The sequence below is a fragment of the Trichechus manatus genome, unplaced genomic scaffold (genome assembly GCF_000243295.1).
Source record: "Trichechus manatus latirostris isolate Lorelei unplaced genomic scaffold, TriManLat1.0 scaffold00043, whole genome shotgun sequence".
Lineage (NCBI taxonomy): Eukaryota > Metazoa > Chordata > Mammalia > Sirenia > Trichechidae > Trichechus > Trichechus manatus.
Window position 1 is genome coordinate 1,351,317 of NW_004443979.1, and position 10,788 is coordinate 1,362,104.

A 10,788-nucleotide genomic window follows, 5' to 3' on the forward strand; every position below is an offset into this window, starting at 1 on the left:
AATATTGCAGGAATTATTATTTCCAATTCTTTTCAGTTGTGCAAATTGAAATTCAGAAAAGTTAAGTCACTTAGCTATTAAACAACCCTGGTGTTTTGGCAGCTTCTCTAATGTTTTTTCTACTACTCCAGGCATTCTTCATTAGTGGCATTCACATTAGTGGCCATCAGAACTACCTGTGGCTTGTTTAAAATCCACATGCCCATACTTGATCCCCATAAATTTTGAGTCCATCAACTTCAGTGAGAACCTACAGGCTTCACAAATGATTCTGACGCATGCCACCAAGTGAGAACCACTTTACTATACAATTCTATTTCACTGGCCAATTTTTTCAGAAGTAGACCGCCAGGTTCTTCTTCCTAGTCTGTCTTAGTCTGGAAGCTCCACTGAAACCTATCCATCATGAGTGACCCTGCCGGTATTTCAAATACCAGTGGCATAGTCTCCAGCATCACAGCAACACATGAATCACCACAGTATGACAAACTGACAGACATGTGGTGGTAGCATATGATCAAGAACCGATGGTATTGAAGGAAGAAGTCCAAGTAGCACTGAAGGCATTGGTAAAAAAAAAACAAGGCTCCAGGAATTGACGGAATACCAATTGAGATGTTTCAACAAATGGATGCAGCGCTGGAGGTGCTCACTTGCCTATGTCAAGAAATTCGGAAGACAGCTAACTGGCCAACTGACTGGAAGAGATCCATATCTGTGCCCATTCCAAAGAAAGGCGATCCAACAGAATGAGGAAATTATCAAACAATATCATTAATGTTACACATAAGTAAAATTTTGCTGAAGATCTTTCAAAAGTAGCTGCAGCAGTACATTGACAGCTAATTGCCAGAAATTCAAGCTATGTCCAGAAGAGGACGTGGAACAAGGGATATCATTGCTAATGTCAGGTGAATCCTGGCTAAAAGCAGAGAATACCAGAAAGATGTTTACCTGTGTTTCATTGACTATGCAAAGGCATTCGACTGCATGGATCATAACAAATTGTGGACAACACTGCAAAGAATGGGAACTCCAGAACACTTCATTGTGCTCATGTAGAAAATGTACATAGACAAAGAGGCAACTGTCTGAACAGAACAAGGGGATATCGGGTGGTTTAAAATCAGGAAACGTGTGCATCAGGGTTGTATCCTTTCATCGTACTTATTCAATCTGTATGCTGAGCAAATAATTTGAGAAGCTGGACTGTATGAAGAAGAATGCAGCATCAGGACAGGAGGAAGACTCATTAGCAACCTGCGATATGCAGATGACACAAACTTACTTACTGAAAGTGAAGAGGACTTGAAGCACTTACTGATGAAGATCGAAGACTACAGCCTTCAGTATGGGTTATACCTCAACATAAAGAAAACAAACATCCTCACAACTGGACCAATAAGCAACATCATGATAAATGGAGAAAAGACTGAAGTGTCAAGGATTTCATTTTGCTTGGATCCACAATCAATGACCATGGAAGCAGCACTCAAGAAATCAAACGATACACTGCACTGGGCAAATGTGCTGTAAAAGACCTCTTTAAATTGTTAAAAAGCAAAGATGTCACTTTAAGGCCTAAGGTGTGCCTGACCCAAGCCATGATGTTTTCAGCTGCCTCATATGCATTGGAAAGCTGGACAATGAATAAGGAAAACCAAAGAAGAATTGGTGCCTTTGAATTATGGTGTTGGTGAAGAATACTGAATATACCATGGACTGCCAGAAGAACGAACAAATCTGTCTTGGAACAGCCAGGGCGCTCCTTGGAAGTGAGGATGATGAGACTTTGTCTCTAGTCCCTGGAGAAGGCCATCATGCTTGGTAAGATAGTGGGTCAGCGAAAAAGAGGAAGACCCTCAACGAGATGGACTGATACAGTGGCTGCAACAATAGGCTCAAACACAGCAACTATTGTGAGGATGGTGCAGGTCCAGGCAGGGTCACTAGGAGTCAGAACCGACTCGACCACACCTAACAATCACAACAACATATAATTCTATACATAGCTTCCTTGGTCAAAACTATTTGATAGTTCTCAATTTCGCTCAAAGTAAAATCCAAAATGCTTAGTTTGGCATTCAAAACTTTTTAAAGAATGTTTCCAATTTTACTTCCAGTCATTACACACAAAGCTGCATCACCCTGCCTTCCATTCCCCAGCTATGCCTCCTTCTTCTTTATTCCCGTGCCTTTGCTCATGTTGCTCTTCTACCTGGAATAAAACCCTTTCTTCTTCCCTACTATATTCAAATGTCACGCTCCTCTAGCCTTCAAAGACTAGCTCAAAAGCCACCATCTCTCCACAAAGCATTTGCAGAATTTCCCCCTCCTTGCATTAAAGTTGCTAATGTCTCTGTCTCCTTCACTATGCTATAAACAACTGGATACCAGGGATTATGTTGTGCTAATCTTTGTATCTCCCATAGCAACTAGCACTTGCCTTATACAGTGAATATATCTAAAATTAAGGTTCTTAAAATGTTTGTCTTATTTTTGGATAGTATAACATTATAGCTGCCAAGTATGGGCTGGCAGGAACTGATAAAAGTTGTCCTTTAGAGATGGTGCTGGAAAAATAACTCTAAACTGACATCTTATTCCTTCATTCACGCAACAAATTCTTACCTGCCAAGTCTTGTGCTCTGCACTGGAGATAAAAGATGACTAAGAAATGACTCCTGCATGTACTGTTTTCCAAACAACTCTAGGCAGGTCTTTTGGCTAGCTAGGACCACCTTAGGTGGGAAGATTGTTAAAAATTAGATTCTCAAGCTGTATCCACCAAGATTTTTATTAAATGGCCTAAGGAGTCCCTGGGTGGTGCAAATGGGTAAGTGCTGGACTACTAACTGAAAGGTTGGTGGTTCAAACCCACCCAGAGGTGTCTGTGAAGACAGGCCTGGTGATCTGCTTCCAAAAGATCATAGCCTTGAAAACAGTGTCGAGCAGTTCTAGTCTGCAACACATGAGTCGGAATCGACTTGATGGCCACTAACAACAACGAAAACAGAACCTAGGAATTCTACTGATTTTACAAATTTATCAATCTATTATTTTTTTCTCTCTGATTTTCTAGGTGACTGTAATGATGAAACAGAGATGGTGAATTATTTTGTCAAGTGAGATATAAACCACTATAACAAAGAATTATAGATGCTAGGACAAATGTTTAGAGTACAGATGAGGGGCACAGGAGGCAGTGGTTAATTATATCTGGACAATTATGGAAAAAGTGATCTGTGAGCCAACATGCGGGCTGACACGATCAAACAGTAAGTCATATTTGAGAAGCTGCATATGTAGTTGTGTATATAGCTCATTGAGATGGAAGAGCAGAAAGGAAGTAACCAGTGAGAGTTAAGGCTGAAAAGGAAGGCCTAGAACAGATGATGTTTCCTGAAAAGGAAGCAAGAGTCCTGGTGTCAAATCAACAGTTGTTAATTACCACTGCCAGAAGCTAAGTCATGGGGAATCATTGCTACTGGGAACCATGAGGACTGCAACTACTAAAAAAAGGCCACTAAGATGAAGTCTCTAAGAAAGCGTCCTGACAATTGTTGTCATGGAGAGAGGCTGCGAAAAGTACCACTGTAGTGGTACCTGGTAGAAAAGCCCTCCGCTGGAGCAGCCAGACATCAGGCTGGGGTTCCCTGAATGCTCTGTGTCTCTAACTCACACACTCCAAACTTTACCCTGAAGGAAGAGAGTGTTGTGCCCACTATCTATTTAACAGGCAGAGATGGTAGTGACCATGAGAATTTCAATACAATCTCCCTCTAGAAACTATATAGAAACTCAGTGAGGCCTGGAGTAGTTTACAAAGGTCAGATTATTCTCTCAAGTTCATGAAAAGCATAACCCTGGGGAAAAAAGGCTGTATTTCAATCTCTCTCTCTCTCTGTTTTTTTCAGTTTGACCTGTTAGATGTCTATATAACCACACACTTATCTCTTATTTCAAAACCCTGCAAAAGCCAACAGCATGAACTCTATATTGAATCCTGAGTGTCTAATACGTGTTTTCTCTCTAGAAGTAAAGTTTTTATTTGACAGTGGCACTTTTTGGAATAGAATTGAGAACAACATTTAAGAAAAGATTATTATTCCATTAAACACTATCTTACCAAGCCTTCCTTTCCTGACAGATATAAAATCTAGTTGCACTCCCTGTGCCTAAAGGAGTCATGATGTCAACAGAAGATGCTGTCAGTTCTTATAGCTCAAGTAGACAAGAATTATAGTGGCAACTTCAAACAGAATCACTGATGCAACAACTGTAGCAACTCAGATAAGAATTTCAAGTGGATACTCATGAAGAATGGAAGCAGAAAAAATTGTCTCACATAAACTGACAAACCATGAGCACTATTCCCAACAGCCTAAACTTTGCTTATATTTGAGAACAAGCTTATATGAAACTTAAATAGAACCTTATCAGATGAATATATATATATATTTTTAGTTCTGGATCTAGGCAGCTCTAACAGGAATTTGTGGATTTCTATTATATTCCAATGCTGACATAACTCAGTTATTTATTTGTTTTTCTGATTTTTGCTCCTGTAGCCAACTGCCTATCTTTCTGTAACTTCCGTTAAAGAATAATAATTGTGATGGTTAAGGTCGTGTGTCAATTTGGCTGGACCATGATTCTCAGTAGTTTGGCAGTTACAATGTAGTTTGGCAGCTATGTAATGATGTAGTCATTTCCATAATAAGATCTGATATAATGTAATCACCTCCATGATGAGATCTGTTATGAGCAGCCAATCAGTTGAAAGGGAGTTTCTCCTCGTGGATGTGGCCTGCATCCAATATAGGTGGACTTTCTGGCCAAGCTTGTGGGCTTTTCTTGCTCTGGATCCTGAAGTTGGCTCTTGTTTATCTGACCTCCAGTTCTTGGGACTTGAGCTAGCATCTTACCTGCCCATCTTGGGGTTCATCAGCCTCCGCAGCCTGTGAGTCAGAGGACTGCTGTCTGACCTGCTGATCTCGGGTTCACCAGCCCCTGCAGCTATGTGAGACAGGAGAAGTCTCCAGCTGGACCCGCAGACTTGGGACTTTCCAGCCTCTACAACTATGCAAGCCATTTCCTTGATATAAATGTCTCTCTATATATATTTATATGCTTCACTGGTTTTGCTTCTCTAGAGAACCCAGCCTAAGACAGTAACAACAACAACAACAAAAACAAAAAAACCTCAAGAGAAAAATCTCACTGACCAACAAAAGGCTACTGCCTCTAGATGGGTAGCACCTTCATGGCAGTAGCTCGTAGGCCACTAGCAACACTACAGATTGGAGTCGGGGAGCACTGGACTCAACAGCCACCAATCAGCTAGCCAAGTTAGCAAAGTCACATGGCACTGCACAGAGCCACCATATGCAAGGAGTTGCTAGAACTGCTTCTTTGACAAGGGCTGTAGTCATAGCAAGTTCCACACACATGGGGCAGCTTCCCTCTTCAGAATCTCCAGCTTTGTTCTCAGCTTCAGACTTCAACCCAAAATCAGAAAGAAGATAAAAAGTCCCACTTATCAGATTGCTACATTAGCCTACTTTGAAATATACATATTATTATCTTTTAATTGTTTGTTCTAGTTCCTCTGGTCAATTGCCTTTATGTTTTAGTGTGAGGTTTTTTAGGTAAAATTTGAAGACAGTTGAGCAGGAGAAATTCTTATGTTCTTTTTTTCTCTTATGTTCCTTTGATGTATGCAGTAGTTTCTTTATCCCAAAATTGTCCCCAGAGAAATCCCAATACACCCAAAGTTACTCACATTCCACTCTACGAAATAAAGTGATCTGTGTTATCCAAAAAATTAAAAACAAGCTACTGTTTCCCTGCTTACCTAAAAATGTTCTGAAGATCTTCTAGCTACAACTGCTAGCATTTGGACTAGTTGATTAGAACCTTGGGTAATAATCTATGTTCACAGAGTGAGTAAACATGTTTTGGCTATTGACAAAAGGATAGGCAACAGAAAAATAAAATTAAAAAAAAAGTCAATTGTGTTTGGGTAATGATCTGAGTGGGAGGAGGCTGGGATGAGAACACTGCAGACTACTATGGCACTGGCCACCTGCTACAAAGCCCACTCTCCATTATACAGCTTAAGGATTAGCAGAAACAATCTATTTCCTACGGTCACCACATAACTTCCCTAAGACACCTCACAGAATTATAACACTCATTTTGGAGGGAAATGGCCTAACTGTAGAGAAACAAGAAATAAATATAGAAAAACAGGTGTTTATAACACACAAAGAGCAATTAAAAATGTCTCCAAATCTACTAATTTCAAAAATTTATTAGTCTGTGGTAAACTTATTTGCCTTCACTGACTAATTATCAAGTTAAGGGCATATCCTCTTGGCTCGAAGTCCTTAACTTTATAAATTCAAAAACTTGCTATATTACAAAGTCCCTGACTATCCCACACATTCATACTGTTCTGAGAACAGGTTAGGAGCCCTTGTGGCGCAGTGGTTAAAGCACAAGCCTGCTAACAGAAAGGCTGGCAGTTTGAACCCATCAGCCTCTCTAAGGAAAAAAAAAAGGGGCAGTCTGCTCCCATAAAGATTACAGCTTTGGGAGGCAGGATCAAGACGGCAGAGTAGTCAAGACACTTCTGGTGGACCCTCTTACAACAAAGACCCAAAAAAACAAGTGAATCAATTTTATATGACAATCTAGGAGCCCTGAACATCAAAGGCAAATTTGAGGAATCGGACTGAGTGGGAGAGGGAGGGAGAGATGGTTTGGAAGCAGCAAGGAGTTGCCAGACCTGAGCTGGTGAGAGCCTGAGCCCTTCAGGCCCAATCAACTCATGGTACGCAGTGAGGCAGGCAAGCAGCGGCGCTTGGGAGGCGTTTTCCACGTTGGAAAAGACCCAACAGCAGAGAGTCTACCTGGCCATCCAGAACCAGTGAGAAGCAGCCCTCGATCAGTGAAAGATAAGTACTTGCATCTGGCCTACCATGCGGATCAAAAACACTTCCTTAGGGAAAAATCTCTCTCCCATTTACCTCCCCACTCCCTGCTCTGCCTGGGTCTGGGACTGGCTTCAACAATTGCCGAGTCCCCTGGGCCAGAAGTAGGACCAGTCACGTGCCCTGAGCCATCTTCTCGGCCTTGGAGAGTGAACAAATTAACAAACAGGGAAAAAATAATCTGCCGGCTCCCCTAATCCAGGAACTCAGGGTAGGCACAGCTCTTTGCCTAGGCACAGGCATAAGGGATCCACGGACTTTGAGGGCTTTTCCCCCTGCATAGATTTGTGTGGGCCCATTTCAACAGCATAGGCCTCCATTACCACAGTACAATAGCATATACACCTGAAGTCTAACTTCAACTGTTTCAGCTGTGAAGTGGCAGGTTCGTGTCATTTGACACTGCTCTGCCCATTAAGCAGGGTCTTCACCTACCTACATCAGGGGCCGGAGGACTTGTGCCTCCACCTACGCCACCTAGCCACCTGCAACAGGGGCCCAGGGATAAGAGGTGTCCCCCAGTCCTTACAGACAACAGCATTGGATGCTCATAGTCCGGCTACAAAACCCACCAATCTATGCGCTCTAGGGGAACAGGGACACACTTTCCTCCTGGACACTCAGGGTGGCCATCGGCCCCTTGCCTTACTCAGTCTGTGTCCCCCTGCTGCAACCGGATGCCTGCACCTACCCCTATCACCCATGCCTGTCTAGAACTATAGGTGAGAGCCTGCACCACACACTTTGTGACCAACCACCTGGACACCTGAGCTGAATCCATACAGGAGAAGTGGGCGGACTCCTGGCTCACATACTTAGTGGAAGGTCTAGCCACCTGGTGGAAGGATATTGGAGCTTCAGGGGTGGTGGAGATCAGGCTAACTGACACGAGCAGCCTATTTGGGCATATCAAAACAAGAAGCTAGGATACAGTAAGCAAACAAAATAAATAAATATAACAACTTCTTGATGGCTCCGAGACAACAGTCAATATCAAATCACATAAACAGGCAGACTATGATGGCTTAAGCAAGCGTCCAAAATAAAGAACCTAGAAATTTTCCATAGGAAGAAACTTTCTTGGAATCACCAGAGGCAGAATACAAGAGATTAATATACAGAACTCTTCAAGACATCAGGAAGGAAATTAACCAAAATGGAGAACACACAATAGAGGAAATTAAGATTAGAGAAGAGCATAATGACAAATTTAACAGGCTGCAAGAATCCACAGAGACACAGCAATCAGACATCCAGAAGATTAACAATAAAATTTCAGAATTAGACAAATCAACAGAAAGTCATAGGAGCAGAATTGAGGCAATGGAAGTCAGAATTAGTGAGACTGAAGATAAAGCACTTGACACCAACTTACTTAAGAAAAAATCAGATAAAAGGACTTGAAAAAATGAAGAAACCCTAAGAATTATGTGGGACTCTATCAAGAGGACTAATCTACGAGTGATTAAGTACGAGAACAGGGGGGATAACAGAAAATACAGAGAGAATTGTTGAAGATTTGTTGGCATAAAACTTCCCTGTTATCGTGAAAGATGACAAGATATCTATCCAAGAGGCTCACCAAACCCCACATAAGGTAGATCCCAAAAGAAAGTCACCAAGACATATTATAATCAAAATTGCCAAAACAGAAGATAAGAGAATTTTAAGAGTGGCTAGGGAGAAACGAAAAGGCATCTACAAAGAAGAGTGAGTAAGGATAAGCTTGGACTATTCAGCAGAAACCATGCAGGCAAGAAGACAATGGGATGACGTATATAAAGTCTTGAAGGAAAAAAACTGCCAACCAATACTCTCTCTCAAATATGATGGCAAAATTAGGACACTTGCAGATAAACAGAAGTTTAAGAATGTGCAAAAACCAAAACAAAATTACAAGAAATACTAAATGAAGTCCTCCAGTTAGAAAATCAAGAACATCAGATAACAACCAAAGACTAGAACACAGGACAGAGCAACCAGATATCAAACCAGATAAGGAAGTAATAAAAATAAATCAAAGCTGACATAGAAAATAGGGAAATACACATCAATATGTAAAAGATGACAACATTAAAACAAAAAAGAGGGACTTAAAAAATGTAGACATAGAGGACTTCCGGCAACATACTGCTCTAGGCAGAAGCACCACGCCGTTCCTCCACAGCAAAGATCCAAAAAACTAAGCCAAACAGCAAAAACAGCAATCCTGAACTCCTAAACATCAAACGAAGAGATAAAGAACTCAGCCAAGCACCAAATGGAATAAGAAACTGACAGAGAACAGAGAACAAGGAGACATACATGGAGAGGTCCCCTATCAGCTAATGCAGCAAGGATCCGACATCTTGGACTCCTATCAGAGACCAGCAAATGGGGGTATGAGAAAGCAGCTTTACAGGGCTTCCAGCAGGAGACAGAACAGCCGGTAAACAGCAATATACACTTTCCCACCCCCCACCCTTCTTCACCCCCACTCGGCCTCCTCTGCTCCCCGAAGCCACAATCTCCTGACTGGGAAGCACAAGCTGCTTGGATTCCACCTGCCCACACTGGCCAACTCCCTGAGTGCCATTTGTTGGCTGCTGGTATTGCTTTTTTCTGCTTCTTTTGATTTCTTCCTTATCTCTCACCACCTCCCCCTCCTTTTGCTCAAACCTGGCTCCATGCGCCATCTTTGCTTCTTCCTGAGGGGCTGTGGAGCTCCGTTCGAGTGTGGAACTCCTTCCCGGTCCATGCTACCACACTGGTTGGATCCCGGGACTTTTTTTGTTTGTTTGTTTTCAATTGTTTCTTTTTCTTTTCTCGAGGTGGGAGCCCGTTCTGGCCGGATGGTGCTGTGCGGCTTGGGACCTAACCCCTCAGCTCACACAGACGTGCACAGGGATCCCTGAGCGCATTTCTTTCTTCGTAGTTTTTTTTTCCCCTGTTTTTTGGGGGTTTTTCTTGTTCTTTTTTTTTTAATTTGTTTTGTTTTCTTTTCTCTCTTTTTCCCTTTTTGTCTTTCTTCATTATTCAGTTTCTCGTCTCTCTATACCTTCCTTCTCTTCCTGTCCCCTGGATACCACACGCTGGATACCTCTATCCCTCCTAGCCAGGCTGTACTTCAACACCTGGGAACAACTTCCCCAGACCTCGTAGCCGTACCGGTGGGATCCCTGGAAACTTTGCTGTTCTTTTTTCTTTGTAATTTTTATTTATTCATTCTTTTCTTTTCTTTTTCGTCGTCTTCTTCCTCTTTTCATTTTTCTCCATTTCATAGACTCTCATCTCTCCACTCCAATGGCAAGCTCCCCTGGCATTCTTTTTTCTTTGTATGTTTTTGACTCCTGTTCCTCTCTCCTCTCTCCCATACCCATCTTAGCTCCACACATCACAATCTCACCCCTCCATCCTGCCTACCCGCCCCGTGCGTTTAACATCACATCACCAAGCAGCACAGGCACGGCCTAATGGAACTACCCTGCACTGCTTACCGGCCCACCCTAGTGGCTGTAGTAAGTGCCACAAACAACACATCCCAGTAACTCCTCTTCAGCTAGACCTGCTCTGCTGTACCATATCTGAGCGACTGACCCTGCCAACTGGAGGAGGCAAAAAGTATCATGCCCACAGACAAGCAAACAACAGAATACACAGCCCATCTGCTCAGGCATAGCCAAATTAAAAAAAAAAGGATGAAACAAACAAATCTACAATCAATAAACGAGAAAAATAACTAATGAATGCCCCGAAGACAGCAGACAATATCAAATCATTTACAAAAACAGGACAGGATGGTTCCAGTAGG